The sequence below is a fragment of the Staurois parvus genome, unplaced genomic scaffold (genome assembly GCF_062004578.1).
Source record: "Staurois parvus isolate SC_StPar_1 unplaced genomic scaffold, SC_StPar_1.0 ptg000057l, whole genome shotgun sequence".
In the NCBI taxonomy this organism is placed as follows: Eukaryota; Metazoa; Chordata; class Amphibia; order Anura; family Ranidae; genus Staurois; species Staurois parvus.
The window spans coordinates 3,236,582-3,257,168 of NW_028317853.1; the positions used below are offsets into that span (position 1 = coordinate 3,236,582).

A 20,587-nucleotide genomic window follows, 5' to 3' on the forward strand; every position below is an offset into this window, starting at 1 on the left:
CTGGGAACACTCACAGTATGTCTGGACACAGCAGAACTGAATGGTTCTTGTGTGTGTGTGCTGACAGTGCCTGTCCCAGAGGGTGGAATGCGGCCTGGCCGGCCTATACACAACTGGGAGGATTTCAAGAAGGATGGAGTATCCCTTGCCTGTCTCTACTCGCCTGAAACCTCTCCCTATCACTAGTCACTTTTCCTGACAGACAGGGGACCTGTCCCTATCCTGTCACTCATAAAAATGCGCACCAAACATGGGAGCCAGGGTATAAATTAGACTCTGCTTGACCCAAGATGGCCACCAGAGTCACATGGAGTGGCAACATCCAGCTGGATCGCTTCCCCAGTGACTGAGGAAACAATGGAAGAACAGTTTCCTCCTGACCTCCTCTCCTCCTGCAATGCCTCTGCTGTTGAGCACCACCTGCAGTGAAGAAAGGAGACCGTACCTGCCTACACTCACACAATAATAATCTTATAATTGATTATTCAATGTGACCAAAATGATTGAATTGAATCAGCATTGTAAACCGCTCTATTCCAGCCTTCTTCCAACCAATTCATCTGGGGTCAATGGGAAAAATGTCCCCTACATCGGTAGTCAGTGAGTTGAATGCAGCCAATACAGTGGTGGTCAGAATACCACTCTTACAGGCAACTAAAACGATCATCGGGATGCTGCTTTGCCAAGCAGAGTTGGCCCTGGAACTGTGTAGCCATCATCAGGTGGGAGGACAATCAACCGCAACTCAGGGAACCCCTAGCAACCTCTGGGGGAACCCTGGCTGGGAATGTTTGCTCTATTTGATTGATTTGCTGAACTCTTGATTGATTTTGATTCTGAAAACTCGATTGGCCATGGTGCAATGTTGTCAGTTGCTGCTGATCAAACTAATAAATACGTGTGTGTGTTTCAGAGAACCAATCGTAGCAGAGATCAATGAAATATTCAATTATATGGTCTTTGTTTGTCAAGTTTTTGCATAGATTGTATTTTCAGTTGATCCCATATGTGTCGAATCATTAAAAATTTGACTTGATGATGAATCACTTGTTTGCAATTGCTCATACCTAGATCAATCCCAAATTGATAGGCGTATAGCTGCACATAACCCACCACACTGGGAAAGGTTTGGTCAGATTTTCCAGTTAGGGCCATCTAATAGGCGAGGAGAGCCATTCTTCCTCTGGCTATCTGAAGTATATAATAAGATACTGTATGGACATTCTTTACTGATAGCACTGCAATGTAAAGTGTTTGTGAATAAAGATGTACAGTATATGATATCAGCACAGTGCAAACAGGAGAATGTTCAACTTTACTAGTCATGTTACCATCAACAGGATTAGCCGTTGTAGTGTTTACCGAAGTAATACGCCTAACAAGATTGGAACATTATACTATTGTATGTAAGCCAAGAATATGTGCAGAAACGTTATTTCTTTTATTGGAGCGTTCAAGCTAAGAAGTAAACAAACCTCAACCTTGTAGATAAGTATTTGTACAAAAATATTCAACACTTCATTATCAAACCCCCAGCTGAGTGCTGCTTTCCTGGAAAGGAAAAAACAACACAACATTAACATCCAATAAATGTAAAACTGGAACAAATTAAAGGCCTGGCTGATCGAACTAATCTCTTCCCTGACCTTCTCACATTTGAATGAGAACAATCCTATATTTCTAAACTGTCCAAAGTTCTCAAAATTGGGATTTCACAGCCAAAGCATTAATGTTGAATTCTGGGAAGATATAAAATACAAAAAATAATGCAGCTTTGTAATCATTAAAAGATAATTAAATGGATTTTCTTACAAGCAGTGTAAGTATCTGAATTTGACCTGGTATCAGCCTATTCATCCCATGTACAGCAAGCCTGGAGTGTGAGAGTAAGAAGCAGCACAAGGAGCTTTTTAGTTCATGTACTGTTAACTAGCATGCTGATAAGAGGAGAGAGCAGAGCGACAGAGATATGAATTTATCACTGTCCTGTATATCCTTCCAATGTCCAATAACAGGATGATCTGGACTCAGGAGAATTGGGTTAAATGATGCTGTTCATTAGTGATGGGCCAAACACCCCTGTGTTTGGTTTGCGGTTGAACATTTTAACCTAATGAAAGTTCGAGAACTTTGAATTCAATGCAAGTCTAAGGCACTCGAACCTGTAAATTCAAAAGTGCTTATATACAACTTATTGACCATAAAAGGAATATGGGGACTCAGGTACTGCCCTGAGGGACATGAATCAGTGAAAAAAAGAAAATTTCAAAAAGTACCGTTTTTAAAAGGGCAGTCATTTTTCATTGCTTAAAGCTGAGCTCCACCCAGAAGAGAATGTTCCACTTTAAAGCTTTGTCCCCTGCTCCCCATTAAGGATTTTCACCTTTGGGAAGCGGGTACCTGAATTTGACAGGTACCCACTCCCACTTCCACTGCGGTCGCCTAAGGTGATCAGAATCAGAACTTGTCCTCCCCCCTTCTCTCCCCGTAGTCTTCTGGGACACATGACAGGTCCCAGAAGATTACGGGGCCATTCACAAAGCGCAGCGCTTCTCAGGCATTCGCAGTGGGCACCCGGCTGTGAAGCTGCAAGCTGTCATAGCCGGGTGCCCACACTGAAGATGCCGGTGCCGGGGAGAGAAGATGGCTGATGAAACCAGCTGTGGTGAGAACATCGACCAAGGGACAAGTAAGCGCCTGTATCTTAAAAGTCAGCAGCTACAGTTTTTGTAGCTGCTGACTTTTTTTTCTTTTTTTAAATGGAACTCTGCTTTAAAGTTAAAAAAATAAATAAAATACAAATTCCTTTAAGTATCATGCCTGGCGGGTCCCCTTAAACTACTTTCATTGTCTCCCTGGTCTTCCTTCCAGGTCCAGATTCTTTGGCCGATTGATTTTGGCATTGAGCCATGCTATGAATGTACACTGGGCTGTGCATGCTGACAGGCAAGAGGAAGCAATTATGGCAGAAATGATGATTTAGGTCTCTTCTATCAGCTGTTTTTTAATTTTTAACTTTTTAATTGCACTTTAACATTTGTGGGTTATGATTAGCAGTCATTTTATCGCACATGTCTTATGTACCCATAGGTCTGGCATTTTATTATGAACAAAGATATTTTCTAATTGCTAATTTAGTAATGAAACTGTACTAAATTTTTCCAGGCCAATTTACTATAATTCTTTTATCTCTCATAAGTTTAGCACTACGCTTGTCCCTCAAGAATACAGCTGCCAGATTTCTCTTCCCAATGTACCTCTTTACTACTGCCTCCACCTGCCCTGGCTCCAGTTTGCTTCGAGGCGTAAACTCAGACTTCTAGTCCTCACCTGCTAGATCCTCAGTGATACAACATCCAGCCAGTTTGCTTCCTTTGTATATATTACCAAGTATGCTGTTTAACCTGGAAATAATCTGTTTCTGCCATCTGTCCATGATATGATTACCTGCGCTGATTTCTAAAGCTGGCCATACACTAGTAGATTTTCGAGTGAACGTATGTATGAACATTCGTCAGCACATTCAATGACTTAAAGTGTTACTAAAGTCTGAGATTTTGTTTCAATTAAAATACCAAATACAGTTACATAGTTAGTCTGGCTGAAAAAAGACAAAAGTCCATCCAGTCCAACCATAAAAAAAAAGTTATAATCCTACACCCACAGTTGATCCACAGGAAAAAACCCAGCAAAGCATGATTCAATTGTCTCCTACAGGGGAAAAAATTGCTTCCTGATCCCCTGAGAGGCAATCAGATATTCCCTGGATCAATTTTACCTATAAATGTTAGTATCCAGTTATATTCTGTGTATCCAAGAAACAATCCAGGCCTTTTTTAAAGCAATCCACTGAGCTGGCTAGAACCAACTCTTGAGGGAGTCTATTCCACATTTTCACAGCTTTCACTGTGAAGAAACCTTTCCGTGTTTGGCGATTAAATTTCTTTTCCTCCAGACGTAAAGAATGCCCCCTTGTCCTCTGTGATGGCATAGAAATATAGAAAAATTATGGCAGAAAAGTGATGGACCGAGTGGTCCATCGACTCTGCCCATTTTTTTTTCCCTTAAGGATCTCCAGCTGCAACACACACAAACTTGGGGACAATCACAACTCTCCGCAGTGACCTCCATGTCCGAAATTCCCAGCGAGTTACCTGGTATTCAACAGAGGACACCATAACAAAGATGGGCCCATAGCATCTAATAGCACTGCCATTTTTTAAACACTTCCAAAAGATCCTAACCACCAGGCCACCATGACCTGCAAACCATCCACAGTTTAAAAAAAAATGACAGGGGGGAAGGTGGGAAGTTTCTTCTTCTTCAACCGAATCCAAACTGACTCCAAATATTTGACCTCAAGGTGAATAACTCTACACCGAGTTCACTATATGAACCACTGATGTATTTATACATGGAGATCATATGGAGATTATATCCCCCTTAATCTCCTCTTCTCAAGAGAGAATAAATTCAGTTCCTCTAATCTTTCCTCATAGCTGATCTCCTCCATGCCTCGTATCAGTTTGGTTGCCCTTCTCTGAACTTTCTCCAGTTCCCCAATGTTCTATTTGTGAATTGGTGTCCAAAATTGAACTGCATATTCCAGATGAGGTCTTACTAATGATTTGTAAAGGGCAGGGGTAAAATGATATCTCATGCTATACTCACTTCCTCTTCTTGGGTCCCCCGCTGGCGATCTTGGCTCCTCCTTTACTGTGTGTGTCCCATAGCAAGCTGTTTGCTATAAGGACACACGCTGCATGCACACTCCAGGCCTGTTTGTCTATGGAACCGTGCTCCATAGGCATACACAACGGGACTTAGCCCCATCCATCCACCTCTGCTTCACTATATTTGATTGACAGCAGCAAGAGCCAATAGCTGCTGTTTGAGTCCCTGTGTGAAGAAGAGGAAGAGAGGGGGGAGAGGAGATGCAGGCGTGCACATCTCTTCCCCTTTACACAGGGAGGGGGGAGGACAGACAAATAGAAAATGTTTTTACTTTAATGCAAGCAAAGCAATAAGTTAAAAATTGTTATTAGGTTTAGTATCACTTTAATGAACATCATGCAAAAGTACTTTGAATTTGTTTGCTTTTAACAGTCAGTACTGCAATGCGTGTCATTTCCCGAATAAAAACCACATTCCCTGTTAGAAATTTGTTTATTTCAGTAAAAAATTGATCCTACTCCTTCAGATTTTCTTGTCACTGCAGTCGAAAATGAGCATCAATCTGACCACACTAAGGATTCAAAAATTGAATGAACTTTACTGAAATGAAAGTGTTTGAATGAAATTCTTTTAGTGTATGGCTAGCTTAAAGAGTAACTCCACTTTTGTTGAGAAAGAAACATTCCCCTCTGGGTGATCTATGTACATTGTAGGGATTTTAACAGACTTTGTTGCAGATTCCTACGTTTTGTTATTCTGAAAAAATAGCTGTTGTTTGTTTGTCTGTGTCCATGTGCAGAGTGAATGTGAATGGGAGTGACTTTATAATTATCAATCAGCTGCTTGGATTTTCAGGGTTCTAATGAAGAAAGTTGCAGGGCCTGTATCCCTTCAGAATTGATTTTCCTTTGGGAGAATCTCACCAAAAATTAAATTTTTGTTGCATGGGATGCCCAAAATCGGTGGTGCAGACTTCTGGAAAATCAGTAGGCCACCCAGCCAACCACACAAGGAGGAGATTGCATTTCTGGGAGGGGGCATCTCCAGGTTTCCAAAAGGGATTGAATTTTACAGATTGAAAAGAAAAGTTGTTTTTTTTTTATAACTTTCAATTAAAATATGACATGCAGCAATTCTATACGGTATATTATTTTTGTATTTACTATTTTATTTTCTCACAAAAGTGGAGTTGCCCTTAACGACTTCTTCTGTGCTGAACCTTTACTCTGCAACCCTTTTTCAGAGGGCAGGGCCGAGCCGTACTCTGTGTATGAATGGACAATGTCCATTCACAGGAGCATGGTTCATGAGTGAGCCTGCTTCAGTGCCACCCACAGCTGGAGGCTTGCAGGGACTCAAAAAGAAAAGGATCAGGCTGCTCTGTGCAAAACCATTGTGCAGAGCAAGCAATTATAACATGTTTTTTATTTAAAAAAAAAAAAAAAAAGTCAACCTGTACAATCACTTTATGTAATATAAGGAATCTGTTGCCATCCTCTTCTAACAGGCTGACTTTGGGTACAGAGATCCAACAATGGTCGAACTGTACACACACAGTACACAATTCTACCAAGGAAATACACAGACTACACAGAGGCAGCAACAATGAGGACACATCCAGCTGGTACTGGCAGGTAGGAGAGCACAGTGCTAATAATAATAATGAGAATGAAGCCCACCTCCAATATGGCCTCTGCTAGAATTCAGCCTTCCCAGGAGAATACAGAGTTTGGAGATATCATTGAAGTACACGTGGCATGGTCTACATCTAGTTAGCTGGTCCTAATGTCATTTTAACCACTTGCCCTCCTGAGGATTTACCCCCCTTCCTGACCAGGCCATTTTTTGCGTTACGGTGCTGCGTTACTTTAACTGACAGTTGCAGGGTCATGCAACGCTGCACCCAAATGAAATTTTTGTCCTTTTTTCCCATGAATTGAGCTTTCTTTCGTTGGCATTTGATCTCCTGTGCGGTTTTTATATTTTTTGCGCTATATAACAAAAATACAACAATTTTGAGAAAAAAACTAAATTTTTGACTTTTTGCTATTAAACATATCCAGTAAAAAATTTTAAAAAATCTAATTTCCTCATAAATTTAGGCCAAAATGTATTCTGCTACATGTTTTTGCTATGAAAAATCCCAATATATATAGTTTACAAATGGCGGTATATATACTGGGATTTAAAAAATTTTTTACTAGTGACTTATAGTGGGACTGTGGCGGACATTCTGACACTGGGGGAGACTGACTTGGTGTCACTGACATCCCCAGTGACACCAATACAGTGCTCAATGCTAAAAAAAAAACACTGACACTGTACTAATGGCACTAGGCAGGAAGGGGTTAACATGAGGGGCAATCAAAGGGTTAACTGTGTGCTGGGTGTGTTTTACTATGGTGCTGTGTGTTTGTGCTTCACTGTAAGCACACTGTGCCCAGCCATCCAAAGCAGTGTGCCTGAGCTGACAGGGAGGAGAACTGTTAGTAAACAAAACTGTTCTCCCCATTGGAGATCCTCGGTAATCAGCGGGTGCCGGCGAGTAATCACCAGCCAGGACCCGGTGGTTGACAGCCGCGAATGGCCCTCGCACGCGCCCCCTGCCTGGAAATGCAAAATCACATATATATATATATATATATATATATATATATATATATATATATATATATGCGTGATTTTGTGCATCTGTGTCACCCTGTAGCAGTATTTCTGCTACAGGGCGGTCGGGAAGTGGTTAAATTAATCTCCAGTATCTTCCAAAAAGAAATAAAATTTATTTAAAGTATAACTAAAGACAAAACTTTTTTTTTAGTTTTGGACAGAGTGGAGATTGATTAGAACACCTGTCAGGTTTTTATTGCAATCTGTGCCCTCATTAGGGAGATATACCGATATACCTTCTCTATTTTTCCTCTTTACCATTATCTTTGAAAGTAAAAGAAACCCCAAATTATGGGTTGTGCCCAGAAAATTAATAGAGGGGAAATTTTCCAATGGAGACACTGGTTCTGGTGACCTGGGGGCCCCAAGAAATTCCCTTAATTTTCAGGGATAAGCTCCTACTTCCTGTTTGGCTATGGGACAAGAAGTGAAGGGAAATCTCCCCAACGGGACACAGATGGCAAACAATAAAATGGCAGGGGTTATAACCCTCCCTTAGTCTATCCAAAGTGGAAAAAAACGTTTTGCCTATAGTTCTACTTTAAACTCTTACTGTATACAATTTTTTGATTAATGTTCCCCTGTGCTAAGAGATTGATTTACCAAAGACATATTGTCTATTCACTTTGCAAGTGAATATTCCCCAGAGTTTAGTGTAAAGGATTTTCACTTTTGAAAAGAATATCCAGTCATGTGCAAGGCAATTTAAAAAAAAAAAAAAAATTTTCTTGCAAATGATTGGATGATGATTGGATGATGGATATCTGCAAAGTTTTGTTTCACTGACTAACCTCCGGGGAAAATTCTTTTGCAAAGTGGAAAGTCTATTTGACTTTAGTCAACTAACCTCAATTTCTCCTGCAGATGGCATGTTAGCCTATGCCCTTTTATTAGAGCTATATGTGTGCTACTCTGTGCATTTCTATCAGTGAGACCCAGATGTTACTGACAGCTTGGCATCTCCAGTAATGGTGAAGAACCAGCTAGCCTGCTTCCTGACAATGAGATAACTATTTCAGCTATGACATGGTAATCACCTGGAATTGTTTATAAACAAAGCCATGTCAGTGACAACTGCAACTGAAGCAGTTTAACTTTAACCACTTGCTCTTTAGAGGATTTACCCCCATTCCTGACCAGGCCATTTTTTGCAATACGGTGCTGCGTTACTTTAACTGACAATTGTGCGGTCATGCAACACTGTACATAAATTAAATTTATGTCCTTTTTTCCCACAAATAGAGCTTTCCTTCGGTGGTATTTGATCACCTCTGCGGTTTTTATTTTTTACGCTATAAACAAAAAAAGACAATTTTGGAAAAAAAATATTTTTGACTTTTTTGCTATAAAACATGCAATAAAAAAAAAAATCAAATTTTTTCAGAAATTTAGGCCAAAATGTATTATGCTACGTCTTTGCTATAAAAATCCCAATATGTGTAATTTTTTTTTTATATTAATAATGGCAGTGATCATCGACTTATAGTGGGACTGCGACGTGGATTCTGACACTGGGTGGGAACTGACTAACTGCCACTGACATCCCCAGTAATACTAATACAGTGATAATAAACTAATAAAAGCACTGACACTGTACTAATGGCACTGGGCAGAAATGGTTAACATCTGGGGCAATCAAAGGGTTAACTGTGTGCTGTGTGTGTTTTACTGTGTGCTGTGCTTTACTAGGGAGGCATGCTGTTTTGTACCCGGCGATCACTGAGTGCTACCGGGATCTGCTGATTAATGCTAATGATGTATGTATATACGTAATTTTGCGCAGCCCTGTCACCCTGTAGTAGTACTTCTGCTATAGGGCGGCTGTAAAGCAATTAAGAAATGGTTTTCTTTCAGTGCAACTTTCATTTTAGTGCAGTTAATTTTATTTTACTAACCCCCATCACCCTAAGGCAGCATGCAACCTACTCTGTGCCGCACAGTTGCTTGTCAAAATCTTCTCTGTCATGACAGCTCATGCAGGCTGCACTTTCCATTTAATCCTATGGAAAGTTCATTCTTCAGGTTACAGTTGGGTATATACTCCCCGTTAGATTATTGGAAGAGTGCAACAGTACATGTACCGGCCCAGCAGAGAAGATTTTGGAATATGTATACCCTAAATATGGAAAATACAGGTCTGTTTAAAAGGCCATGGTAAGCCATGTATTGTGGCTATGAAGATCCACCGGGGAGGCTGACACAGACATACTACAACTGATTTAGTGTTTATTTTGGGGGATATAATACCAGTCAGACAAGATTTTAGAACCCATCCAAATTCTTCCTGTGATGAGAGTTCTCAGTCCAATTTGTCTACAGCTAATGGATTAGCTAGATTAAGTGGATATAAAAAGTCTACACACCCCTGTTAAAATGTCAGGTTTCTGTGATGTAAAAAAATGAGACAAAGATAAATAATTTCAGAACTTTTTCCACCTTTAATGTAACCTATAAACTGTGCAACTCAATTGAACAACAAACTGAAATCTTTTAGGTGGAGGGAAGGGAAAATAAAAAACTAAAATAATATGGTTGCATAAGTGTGCACACCCTTAAACTAATACTTTGTTGAAGCATCTTTTGATTGTATTATAGCACTCTTTTTGGGTATGAGTCTGTCAGCATGGCACATCTTGACTTGGCAATATTTGCCCGCTCTTCCTTGCAAAAACACTCAAAATCTGTCAGATTGCGAGGGCATCTCCTGTGCACAGCCTTCTTCAGATCACCCCACTGAGTTTTGATTGGATTCAGGTCTGGGCTCTGGCTGGGCCATTTCAAAACTTTAATCTTCTTCTGGTGAAGCCATTCCTTTGTTGATTTGGATGTATGCTTTGGGTCGTTGTCATGCTGAAAGATGACGTTCCTCTTCATGTTCAGCTTTCTAGCAGAAGCCTGAAGGTTTTGTGCCAATATTGACTGGTATTTGGAACTGTTCATAATTCCCTCTACAGGCTAGACCAGGGGTGGGCAAACTTTTTGACTTGAGGGCCGCAATGGGTTCATATATTGGACCCGGGGGCCGGACCAAGAGTAGATGAATGATGTGTATGTGTCATCCATAGTAAGTATAGTAATATTCCCCCATAGTAAGCATAGTAATTATCCCCCATATAGTAATTCATCCCCCATAGTAATTCATCCCCCATAGTAATTCATCCCCCATATAGTAATTCATCCCCCATAGTAATTCATCCCCCATATAGTAATTCATCCCCCATAGTAATTCATCCCCCATATAGTAATTCATTCCCCATAGTAATTCATCCCCCATATAGTAATTCATCCCCCATAGTAATTCATCCCCCATAGTAATTCATCCCCCATATAGTAATTCATCCCCCATATAGTAATTCATCCCCCATAGTAATTCATCCCCCATATAGTAATTCATCCCCCATAGTAATGCATCCCCCATATAGTAATTCATCCCCCATATAGTAATTCATCCCCCATAGTAATTCATCCCCCTTATAGTAATTCATCCCCCATAGTAATTCATCCCCCATATAGTAATTCATCCCCCATAGTAATTCATCCCCCATATAGTAATTCATCCCCCATAGTAATTCATCCCCCATATAGTAATTCATCCCCCATATAGTAATTCATCCCCCATAGTAATTCATCCCCCATATAGTAATTCATCCCCCATAGTAATTCATCCCCCATATAGTAATTCATCCCCCATATAGTAATTCATCCCCATAGTAATTCATCCCCCATATAGTAATTCATCCCCCTATAGTAAGTCCCCCCTGTGTCAATTTACTTACCTTTGCTCCGCGCGTTCCTCTCGCCGTGTTCTCGCACCGTTCCGGTCTTCAGGGCGGACTGTGAGAGGAGCCTAGCTCCCTTCACGTTCGTCACGCTGCCCCGCCTACACACATCCTGACAGCCTCACATCACGCTCCGGATTAAAAGGTCCGCCGGGCCATATACGGCCCGCGGGCCATAGTTTGCCCATTGCTGGGCTAGACAATGGCACTCTGACTGCCATTAAGTATCGGGATGAAATCCTCGGACCCATCGTCAGACCCTACACTGGTGCAGTGGGCCCTGGGTTCTTCCTGGTGCACGACAATGCCCGGCCTCATGTGGTGAGAGTATGCAGGCAGTTCCTGGAGGATGAAGGAATTGGTACCATTGAATGGCCCCCACGCTCGCCTGACCTAAATCCAACAGAACACCTCTGGGATATCATGTTTCGGTCCATCCAACGCCACCAGGTTGCACCTCAGACTGTCCAGGAGCTCAGTGATACCCCAGGACACCATCCATCGTCTCTTCAGGAGCATGCCCAGATGTTGTCAGCCATGCATACAAGCATGTGGGGGCCATACAAACTACAGAGCACCATTTTGAGTTGCTGCAATGAAATTTCAGCAAAATGGATTAGCCTGCTGCATAATTTTTTCACTTTGATTTTCGATGTGTCTTTGAATTCAGTCCTCTGTAGATTGATAATTTTAATTTCCTTCAAACCATGGGGTATCCTTACATTCCTAACACATTACCCAGGCCATATCAGTATACAGTGCCTTGAAAAAGTATTCATACCCCTTGAAATTTTCCACATTTTGTCATGTTACAACCAAAAACGTTAAATGTATTTATTGGCATTTTATATGATAGACCAACACAAAGTGGCACATAATTGTGAAGTGGAAGGAAAATGATAAATGCTTTTCAAAATTTTGTACAAATAAATATCTGAAAAGTGTGGCGTGCACTATGATACCCCTAACTAAAATGCAGTGGAACCAATTGCCTTCAGAAGTAATCTAATTAGTAAATAGAGTCCACCTGTGTGTAATTTAATCTCAATATAAACACAGCTGTTCTGTGAAGCCCTCAGAGGTTTGTTAGAGAACATTAGTGAACAAACAGCAACATGAAGGCCAAGGAACACACTTGACCGGTCAGGGATAAAGTTGTGGAGAAGTTTAAAGCAGGGTTAGATTATTAAAAAAAATACCAAGCTTTGATCATCTCACGGAGCACTGTTCAATCCATCTCCAGGGTGCTAGGAGGGTGGATTTGGGGGAGAGGATTTGTGCTAGGGAGGAACATTTGAGGAGAAGGAGGATGTGTGCTAGGAGGGGTGAAGTAGAACTACATCTAGAGTTTTAGCTTTTTTTATGGCGGGGGAGAAGTAGGTCTTTCCAAAATACTCTAGCACCGGCCCACTTACATTGGACCAAGCAGGACCAATGTAACTATGCAATAAAATCCATTTCATGCCTAGAATTCAGCCTAAAGCTATATGCACATGGGCACAATTTCTTGTGCTGTGATGTGTGGTGTCTGAAATATCCTGGTGCTGGTGCTGAATACAGCCACCCATAGACAAGAATGGCTGAAATTGGCTGTATGTAACCAATGTGCCGCTATTTGCATAAAGTAGAGAAAACGTAATGTCCAGAACACACTTCCTGCATTCAGCACTGAGACAAACATCACACTAACAGGAATTCAATTTATCAATTGAAGAGTTTATTTTAGTTCTGTTTTACTCATCAGAATAGTAAAAGGAAAAAAACATTTTCACAGGAACAAATGACATTTTTTGTGAGGTTTTGCAATGTTGGATTTTAAAGAGGAAATGTCAGAGCTTTGGAATTTTATGCTTTACCTGTCAATATTTTGAATGCAATCATGAATTACCTAACCACTTGCCTCCCAGGCACTTTTACCCTTTTCTGCCCAGGCCAATTTTCAGCTTTCAGCGCTGTCGCAATTTGAATGACAATTGTGTGGTCATGGAATGCTGTACCCAAAAAACATTTTTATAATATTTTCCACACAAATAGAGCTTTCTTTTAGTGATACTTAATCACCACTTGGTGTTTTACTTTTTGCTAAACAGACGAAAAAAAAAGACCAAAAAAGTTGAAAAAAAAAGTTTTTCTTAGTTTATTTTATAACATTTTGCAATCCGGTAATTTTTCTCCTTCACTGATGTGTGCTGATGAAGCAGCACTGATGGACACTGATAGGCTGCACTGATAGGCACAGATAAGGCTGCACTGGTGGGCACTGATGAGGCTGCACTGATAGGCGCTGATTTGCGGCATTGGTGGGCACTGATAGGCAGCACTGATGTGCACCAATAGGCAGCACTGCAGGGCACTGATAGGTGCACTGACTAGCAGCACATATCAGCACTGATTGGCAGCACTGATGGACACTGACTGGCAGCACTGATGGAAACTGTTTGGCATTTAATAGGGAGCACTGATGAGCACTGTTGGGTCTTCACTGATAATCAGGCAGATGTCTCCTTTCACACTTGCCGGTTATCATCAGTACTTTCCTCATGCTGAAAGTACTGACGATAATCAGCAAGTGTGTTTACATCATGATCAGCTGTGATTGGACACAGCTGATCATGTGGTAAACGAGCACTGTGATTGACCCTTTACTGTGATCAGCTGTGTCCAAAGGGCACATAGAGCACCGGGTGCGCGGTACTGGGAGGACATCAATAGACACCCTTCCAGAACTGGACGGCCGTGCTGTAGCCGCCATTCAGCTATAGTGTGGTCAGCAAGTTTTTAAAGTGGAACTTCACTTAGAAGCGAACGTTCTGCTCAACGCCCCCCCCCCCATAAAGAATTATAGACTTTTTTTTTCATTTGAAGGGTACTATACTCTGGAACACCTTGCCCCAATCTGTCCAACTATAGTTGTGCTCGAAAGTTGGCATACATCTGTCAAAAGTTTAGAAATTTTGGCATTGATATTGAAAATATGACTGATCATGCCAAAAAACTGTCTTTTATTTAAGGATAGTGATCATATGAAGACATTTATTTATCACATAGTTGTTTGGCTCCTTTTTAAATCATTATGACATTGGAAATCACCCAAATGGCCCTGATGAAAAGTTTCCATCCCCTGGAATGTTTGGCCTTGGTACAGACACACAAGGTGACACACACAGGTTACAATTAGTGTCAGTGTATACACAGTCAGTGAGTTTGTTAGCTCTCACGTGGATGCATTGAGCAGGCTAGATACTGACCTGTGGAGAGCAGAAAAGAATTGTCAAAAGACCTGTGTAAAAAGGTGATTGAACTTTATAAAGATGGAAAAGGATATAAAACGAGATCCAAAGCCTTGAACATGCCATTCAGTACTGTTCAATCACTTATTAAGATGTGGAAAACTCGAGAATCTCTTGATACCAAGCCAAAGTCAGGTAGAGCAAGAAAGATTGCAACCACAACTGCCAGAAGAATCATTCTGGATACAAAGAAAAACCCACAGGTAACCTAAGGAGAAGGCTGCTCTGGAAAAAGACAGTTTGGTTGTTTCAAGGAGCACAATACGAAAATAATTGAACAAAAATGAGCTGCATGGTTGAGAATGCCCAAAAAAAAAAATGCCCAGCTTGCTTAGTATTGTGATGCTGTGATTGGCTACAGTTAATCACATGGTACAGGGTGCCAGTTACCATGGGATAGCTGTGGACCAATTACAGAATCACAATAGTAAGCAATTGGTCATAAATGGAAGCTATTCATGACAGTTTTGCTTACAGTATAATCATGGGATCGCTATGATTGGTCATAGTGATCACATGACACCTCAACAGCTCACAGCAGCCGAGTACCGGTCACAGGATCACGTTGCTGCTCACCTCAGAGGGTGCACCAATGTGCATGTGCTAAGCAACGTACAGGTACATTATAGTGCCTGTGGCTGCTGTCTACCCACAATAAATATACTGTGCGGGCATCAAGTGCTTAAAGGCTAAGTTCACCTTTAAAAAAAAAGAATAAATGTACATGTATTTGTGGGAAAAGAAATGTGCATTATTTAATTTATTTGTGTTTTGCAAAGAAATCTCCAAAGCATTGCAACTGTGATCATTGGATTGCGGGTGCAATGCCAGGCTCCTGCAGCTCCCTCTCCATAGCGAAGTACAGCCTAAATAAGTGCATAAGGGTGCAAAATGTGGAGATACCCCTGGTTCACACATATGCAGCCGCGCGGTCCGCGTTTTGCGTGGGCACGAGAACCCATTCATTTGAATGGGCTCCCGTGCCCCGTGACTTGCAGGGAAGTCCCCACACTTCTTTGGAAAACGCAGCCCGCATGGGAACCTCGGTTCCCAATATAGTTGCGTTTTCCAGTGCGGGCGGCGTGCCATTATAACTAATGGCAACGGCAGCAGGTCCACAGTCCTCTGTGCAGGTGGTGCGGCTGCACGGATTTTCGTGCGGATCCGCAGCAGCACCACCCGCACTGATGTGCACCTAGCCTTAGACTTTAGCCCGGTTCACATATATGCGGTGTGGTATATTGCATGTGATTCGCACAGGAACCGCACCGCATTCCTGTGCAAATCGCATGCGATATGTATGTGGTGCGATTGCAGCCATACATTTTGTATGGCTCTAATCACGCCGCACCCGCACCAAAAACATGCAGGACTCTTTTTTTGGTCCACACTAGAATCGGTTCACATGGGTATTCACACCTATACGATCTGATTCTGCACATCGCACCGCGTTTTGAGGACCGCTTTCGGGGTGTTGTTAGCTTAACATACACACCTGCAGCGATTCGCATGAACGGGGTGCGATTCTGATGCAGTGCGGAATTCACACAGAAAACACTGCAAATTCCGCACCGCTTCAGTGTGAACCAGGGCTTAAGCAATAGATGTTTCAGAATCATAACAGTCTCTTAACATCTTATTTTTAGAACAAGAGGTGTCCTAGCATACGAGTTCATTATGGAGCAGAGATTCCAGCATCTTCACATTCCACACAGATATACCTCCCAACAATAAAACTAAAATCATGAGCAGTCTAACAGGATCGTCCTTTTCTTAATGTCATAAAAAACTATTTCTGTAGCAAGAAACACAGAGCCAGGGGATAGGCCCATTCTTGTTTGTTGGAGTTAGGTCAATACAGGATTTTCCCAGGAAGATCAGAGTGAGAAGAATGACGTCATCAAGTGAAACTGTTCAGCCAGACTGGGAAAGCGTCAGGTATGATGGGCTGACATCAGGCTAATGTGCTTCTATGTATTAGGCAGGAAAAGTCTGACATATACAGAAAATGTGAGTGTGGTATGAAGTCACTCTCTCCTGATCCCTGACTACAGATAATACCAGACACACAGAAACAGAGCTGAGAGTCTGATAGACGGGGACAGGTGCTGGGAAAAAAGCAAATGTGGAGGGAACAGAAAGGGCAAAGGGAGCAATGGGGGAGGGGGGTACACAGTCTACATACAGCAGCTTCACCAAGCCTTCTATATAACACATAGAAAACAAATCCTACCTACAGGACCTGTACTATTCACCGTATATGTTCTAATAGGGCAGAATTTGGAATATATGTAAGGACACATTAAAGCAGTATTAAACCCAAAACCAAAATTGGAATATATTGCAGCGTACCAATCGTTAGAGGTGGTGGCTGTATTTGTTTTCTTTTCTTAGTCTTTTTTCCCCTCTGTTTTCATCTGGTAATCTGGCCAGTAACGCACCTTCTGTATTAGAGTGCCCCCACTCTGGATGAAGGAGCACAGGGGCACCTTTGGACAACAGCATTGTTAATCTGGGGGAAGAAGATTGTTAGATGCACTAGCAGATTTAAATACACTAACAAACTGAAGCCTAAGTCCAACTAACACATTATAAGCAGTTACAGCCAGGGGTGGACTGACAACTCATGGGGCCCCCGGGCAATAGGGGATCATGGGGCCCCTGTGTCCTTGCCCAAACTCAAAAAAGCCTATGAAAAAGGTACCAAGGGCATCTCATGGGGCCCCCTACTGACACCGGGCCCTCGGGTAGTGCCCGAGTTTCCAAATGGTCAGTCCGCCCCTGGTTACAGCAAAAGTTTTTTGTCCTTTTGGGATAAAGACTTTACATGAATAAATAAAAGCTGCTCATTGTAAGCACTTCTGTCAGTTATAAATGGTTATTATCAACCCTTCAACTGCTACATCTGCAGGACAGTTTGTTCTGTTGAAAAATAACATGCAATCACCTGCAAATGCACTGCGTTTGAAAAAATGTTTTGGCTGCAGGGGGGTTGTGAGTGCGGGAACAGGTGTGATTCCTGAAACTGCAGCCACGCTCAAAAGTGTGAACCTTGCCTAAAAGGTAAGAAATAAAAAAAAAAATAGGTATCTTGTGTAAATTGGAACACATAAAAAACATAACGTGGGGTCTCAAATTTGACTGCAAAAATGGAAATACACTTTAAGGCCCCCATACACTGTTTGAATTTTGTCCAATTCCTACAGTCAAAATTCAAGCCGTGGGTGGCCCTGCAAGCACCACTAAGCTCAACAAATGTCGATTTAAAAATTGACTGAGCCGGGTAGAAAATTATTGGCTGATGTACTGTTCTGCAGTACCATTTGTTTTTAGGCCGCCTCTGGTGCTACCCAGGCCTGAATAGCCAGCAGCGAAGATTCTGGTAGCATGGATTGGGGAATCAATCAGTTTTCTTTTGTTAAGTCTGCAGGCTGAATGAGAGAACATTGAGCTGTGTATGGCCAGCTTGTCCAGCTACTCAGCACAAAAACAAAGTCTAAACTAGGAGTTCTGCTAAATTGGACTTAAGCTGGCCATAGTTGCTGCGATTTTCTTTCCTGCAACCACAGACTACTGACTGTGTTGAAAGGGGAATCCCTCCCGCTGAGATGTTGTGTTCTCCAGGCAGGGGCACAGGGAGCTGCTGGCAATAATCGCATGTAAAAATCCAACATGGTGGTTGTACCCAGGTCAATTGATGGATCAATTTGGGTACAATCAGCCTGTCCCAGGGGCGGACTGACAACTCATGGGGCCCCCAGGCAATAGGGGATCATGGGGCCCCTGTGTCCTTGCCCAAACTCAAAAAAGACTATGAAAACGGTACCAGGGGCATCTCATGGGGCCCCCTACTGACCCCGGGCTCTCAAGCAATGCCCAAGTTTCCAAATGGTCAGTCCGCCCCTGGCCTGTCCATAGATGGTTCAAATTCTTACCATTCTACCATCTATGACCGGCTTAAGAGACCAACATTTGCAGTGGTGCCTTGACATTGCTTACCATATATTTGCAAATTTAAGCAACAAAAACATGTGGTTTTAATGCAAATCATGAAACAGTCTAGACCTCATTTCTGTGCTGACAATCTGAGAGTGCTGGGGAACTTTTTATACTTTATTATTCCATGGACCATCCTAGTCATGAGCACCTTACTTATACTAGGTATGAATGGGTTTGAGTGGCTGCCAGTGTGTTGTTCTATTAAAGCGGAGTTCCACCCAGAAGGGGAAGTTCCGCTTTAAAGATTGGTCCCCCGCTCCCCATTAAGGATTGGCACCTTTGGGAAACGGGTACCTAAATTTGACAGGTACCCACTCCCACTTCCGGTGCAATCGCCTGGGTGATCAGAAGTGGAAGTTGTCCTACCCCCTCCCTCTACGAAATCTTGGGGGAGACGTGACAGGTCCCAGAAGACGACGGGGCCATTCAGGAAGCGCAGTGCTACTCACACATGCGCAGTGGGTACCCGGCTGTGAAGCTGCAAGCTGTCACAACCGGGTGACCACACTGAAGATGCCAGCGCCTGGAATACAGGACAGCCGGTGAAACGGGCTGCGGCGGGGGCAACGTGGGATCGTGGGACAGGTAAGTGGCTGTTTTTTAAAAGTCAGCAGCTACACTTTTTGTAGCTGCTGACTTTTATTTTTTTACAGAGTGAGTGGAACTCCGCTTTAAGTGCAATACTCTGGTTGTTTTGGTATTTTGAATCAAAAGTACTGTTCTTCAGTCCATTTTTTTCAGATGGTATTTTTTTAACATTTTAATTGCACCGATCTTGACCAGTTCGTCAGCATGCTTGTTTACTGTTGAACAGCATAGTGTGGCAGTGGCAGGTCCTGGGCTCAGTGCCCCTCTGAACATTATATGCATGGAATTTGTCTGTTCTCCTTGTATGCGTTTAAGTGCTCATTTACACGTTTGTCGGCCTATGAAAAGTGATCCAGGGTGGATTGCTTTTCACAGAGCGGTGCAGGAGTGGCTGGCAGCATTTAGATAGTGTTACTGCCACTTCCTGAATATTTGCTTTTTTTAACGGAGCGCCTTTCTTCAGTGGGAACCTCACACCTAAATCGCAAGTCTAGCAATTGGGTCGCACACAGCAACAGTACTGCCATCCGAACATGACAACGTGAGAGAGGTGAATCATTTTTGCTTCAGGGGGAGAGGAGAGCACAACTGCATACAGCCACCTATTCTAATGCATCTCAATGAGCCTCAATGTATTTTACATACAACAGAATATATATATATATATATATATATATATTATTTTTTAAGTTATTATATAGTATTCACATTTTTAGAGCTGCGCTTTTTTTTTTTCGCAGTCCCCCACTACCACAAATTATGCAGTCGAGTTTCCCGCATTTGGGGAAATCGCAGGGGTCAGCACAGCTGGAGTGCAATGGTTGAGCCTCGCCCTGGGAGAACCACCTTCATGATCATGGTATCTCCCCTGTCAGGTAAGTATTAGAGCTGCACTTTTATATGTATGCTTTGTATTCTCTGTATCAGAATATAGTGCTGGCAGCTTATGTTTGTACGAACCAGCATGGATTCTGATGCCACTTTATACAAGAGAATATGTAATGGAATTTGTTCTGTTATCAGCCTCCAGCCATCCCCCAAACAGCAGCACTCAGACTAGGAGAGGGAGGAGTAGCACTACTAGCCAGTCTGGCACTGCTGCATGATTGTGAGTTAACAGGGCACAGGATGAAGGGAGAGAGTGGAGTATTGTTGCTGCTTCTTCATGGTCCAATCAGCAGGCTGCAGTTTGGAAGGTGACACCACTGTGTACCTAAAAGAGAATATGGTGTCACCCTCCTGGCTGTGCTGGCAAACAGGTGTATTGATCACAAACAGCTGGACAGAATTACAAATCCTTTGATAGATATTACAGTTCACACGTCTGCATGCACCATGTGCAGTATTTACTTGTTTGTCTAGTTTATCTTTAATGGAAAATCAGTACTTTATAAAGTTCCGCAGTACAGGTTTCCAATGAACAAATTAAATAAAATATATGTGGGGTGTGTCTCCCTTATAGGACAATTCAATGAAAACTCATAAACTAGAAGATTCCAGTTTATATACTATGATTCAATGTTGAGTCACTGCTCTTAGAGGACTATTAAGGGGAATGGATAGCAGTTTGTGTATATATTTATATATTTG

At 42.1% G+C, this 20,587-nt stretch overlaps 1 non-coding gene across 1 annotated transcript; it reads right to left on the reverse strand.

The window, feature by feature from the left end:
* Window positions 1-19,709: 19,709 nt before the first annotated feature.
* Window positions 19,710-19,880, reverse strand: LOC149469937 (U1 spliceosomal RNA). The gene has a single exon (XR_016311476.1). It is a non-coding gene; the product is annotated as a U1 spliceosomal RNA (small nuclear RNA).
* Between the last annotated feature and the right edge of the window lie 707 nt (window positions 19,881-20,587).